Genomic DNA, 3,672 nt, shown 5'->3' with positions numbered 1-3,672 from the left:
TTTTTTTATTTGTAAATGTAAAATTTTCAGTTTCATATTTATTTTCTCCCACTATGATCACAAAATATGTCAACATATTTACCTGTTAAATTTAAGTTCTATAATTTGAATCTGATGCACACCAAGAATTCAGTATGATTAGGGTTTTGCCTTTTAAGTAACTATAGTGTGAACACTCCGTTGGATTTGCTCATCACCCAGCTGGTGGATATAGGATGAACTCCCTTATCAAAGTGTGTCAACTCTAGGGGACCCCTCCGCTCCTCATGCCTGGGTCCCCTGCTGATCCACTGGACTCACCCTGCTCTCCTGTCCATTAGGGTCTGGTAACCACCCTGAACACCAGTACTTCCCATCAGTCTCTTGATGGTCTGTTCAACTTGCCTCAACTCTTTAGTGGTCAGCAAACATTCTTCACCCACATAGAGCATAGAGCATGTGGGAAGAAATATGAAAAACGGTACAACAACTTGATCCAAGTAAGAGAGTAACAAAGTATGCCTGTGGATGCCATGTAGTGCCCCAGGGTGCCTCAGCACACAGTTTGGGAATAAATTCATTAGGATTCTTTGATTGTAACTGACAGCAACCGAAATGACTAGAAGTCAGAAAGGGAATAGGATGATTATTTTAAGGGTACAGGTAGAGGGAGGTTATCAGAACCTGTGGACAGACAGAAGGAGTCTGGCACCCAGGACTGCAGAGCCATCAATACTCTGGCCTCATTTCTGTTTCTCTAGTCCACATTGTATAGTCTGGCTGCCCCAGCTTTACTGTTGTAAATCTTAACTTACCATGTGGAGAAACTGTCTTGATTCCAAATTTCCAGAAGTGAGACTGACCCAGGTTGGGTCTACTCCTGGCCAAATAAACTCTAGCAAAGAGGAATGGTGTTTCTGAGTATAAATGTGGGTGAGGTATATTATTGTTAAATACCCCCCAAAAGTGCTGATGGAGTGATACAAGTCTCAAAACAGATAGCAAATACCCCGAAGGTGGGGCAGATATCAGAGAGAGAACTTCCTGTCCATGTCTGTAATCCTGAGTCTGCTGATTTCACTCTCCCTGGACATGGATGTACACTGCAGTGTGATTCTGTTTCTTAAAACTTCATGCCAGGAATAGGGCAGAGAATTCAGCTCAGACCCCTGGTCTATAATCATGTTCTAAGTGATTAGACTTTGGTAAATCCACGAATCCACATGATCCTTTTGAAGGCATCACTGGCCCTCTAAGCTCACCACATAGTCTAAGCTAATGTCACTTTTCAATATCACTGATGAGTGAAACTAAAAGTGAATTGTGACAAGGGATCCTTGAAGGGTGGTGTGGAAGGGTGCTATGAGGAAGGTAGAGGGCGCTAAAGACAAACGTCCAAACATTTACCTGGGGCCAGCTCAGTGAAGTCTATATTCACTTCAGCTAATAAGCATCTGCTTTGTGCCAGGTTGTGTATACACATAATTTCCGGATGAACAAAGGTAAGTAATTTCTATAAAATGCTAAAGATGAGGCACGCTAAAGCAGCCCAAAGAAAGGGGTTTAGGGAATGCTTTCTGGAGAAAAGAAAGCATAAATGAGTTTTAAGGAATAAAGTAAGGGTATAGATTTATGGTGTTTGGGTCATGAATTTAGACATAACCAGTGGAAATAGCTTATCTTTGCTCTACTGTGTCTAGGGCCTGAGCCTCAGATCTCTGGGTGTGATGCAATTTGCTGGTAGCTGCTATCATCTGGAACCTTCTTCCCTCACATGTCCCATGTTTGGCCTGGGATTACTCAAAAGCTGGGCTCATTTTGGGTTTTCTCACAGGACAGGGAATATTTGGACTTAACCAGTCTTCCTTACATGTCTGCATCCATCCCCAGAGAGTAAGCACCATAAAGGCAGAGAATGCATTGTATTTATTCATCCCCAGCATCTAGCACAGTACTTGGGACATAACAGGTGTTCCAAGAAATATTTATTGGATGAGTGAATGGAAGGGAGCAGAAAGTTAAGCTACTTCATGTCAAAGGGCCTCTGTTTTTTGAGAGGTAGGAGGTAAGGTCCTCTGAGAATGAGGTGAGGTGGATATTGAAAAGGTCCTCGAGGCAGTGACTGTTTTGGAAAGTGGGCGAGTAAGTAGGAGGGCAGTGCCACCATCTGCACCATCACAGGACTTTCTGTAGCAGAGCCTCTCCCTGGGTGAACACAGGGGTCGGGTTTTACTCAGAGTGTAGGCACAGGTTTAATGTTATAAAGAAATTTCAAAGTGCTGAAGAAAGTGGTCCAGGTGGGCAACTAGGGGACTGGCTTCCTAGGAAAGTAAGTGAAGAAGCAGGTAGGAGGTGGAGGGCAGAAGGAACCAACTAGAGGTCAAGTCCTAAGGGCGGAGATGACCAAAGTAAATTGGGGCGGGGGAGGGGGAGGCGGCTGCAAGGATATAAGGCTGTAGCCAGAAGGTAGGTATTGGAATGGAAGATTTATGTGTATCAAATTCACGAGATGACAAGTTCCAGAATGCAGTTAGAACTTGGGGGGCTCAAGTGCAAGTTTCAATAAGGCTCAAGGCATGTTAGCTCTTTATTTGTACACATTCCGGAAGCTGCCAGAGAAAGAGATGCTGGTATGGCTGATTTCTGTGAGCAACTGTGTCTCTAGTCCCAGCAGAAATCTGTTTTAATAGGAACAGACCTTTTAGGATTTTTTTTCTATTGTGTTAATCAAATCTCTAGAAACTGGCTGACCACCAAAATGCTGCTCAACTAGTGCCCACTACTAAACTAGCCCACATTTCTTTGATCTTTTCCATGCTCTTCACACTTTCTTAATACTAGTGGCAATGAATTGGGTGCAGGGAGCAGTTATCTGTGTTGAAGACGCTTAACTGGATTAGGGATATTCATGTGCAAAGATGAAAAACATCTATAAAACAAAATAGGTTTATAGAGTACTGCAGTCCAAATAATAATCACAAACACGTCGGTAGCATTTTCGGTGGACCAGGTGCAGCTCTAAGGGCTTTCCATGTATGAACTCACTCAGTCCTCTCACCAAACAGGCCTTTGCAATTGACACTATCAATATCTCCATTTTATAGATGAAGAAACTGAGGCCCAGGGGGGTCAAACGACTTGCCAGAGGTCACAGTTCGTAAAAGGCAGGCCCAGGGTTGGATCCCAGGCAGATATGGCAAATACTGCGGGGAGGCATTTACCCCCTTTCCCTTCTGAGGAGGAAGCAGGCTAATTAGGAACTTACCAGCCACGGAGCAGGAGTTCCACCCAGGGCTGGCTGAGCTGTTAACCTTCAAGCCCTGGCTCTTGGTCCAGACGGTGACCTTTGAAAAGTTGTGAAAATGATCTCTGGCCTTTGCAGTCTCCCTCTGTGGAGGAGCAGCTTGGGAGAACCTTAGCAGTGACAGAGTCCTTGCTCAACACCTGTTTGTGGAATAAACACATGAGTGAGGATTGCCACACTTCCTGGTGTCACACTTGGCCGGCAGGTTATTTCACAGTTGAGTAATCCCAAATAAAGACAGGAACATGGTGTTTATAAGTTGCACTTAATGGAAGGGAATGCAGACAGGAACCCAGGAGGGAGAAACCGGGGAGCCTGAAGAAAAGGGCGCTAAGACCCCCAGGCCTTACTGCCGTAGGGCTGCATCCCTGGTGTGCAGGCGGCTGGCC

The sequence above is a fragment of the Myotis yumanensis genome, unplaced genomic scaffold (assembly GCF_028538775.1).
Source record: "Myotis yumanensis isolate MYYU_CA2020_CCGP unplaced genomic scaffold, mMyoYum1.0.hap1 SCAF_3, whole genome shotgun sequence".
NCBI classification, from domain to species: Eukaryota; Metazoa; Chordata; class Mammalia; order Chiroptera; family Vespertilionidae; genus Myotis; species Myotis yumanensis.
This window is presented reverse-complemented; position numbering follows the sequence as displayed.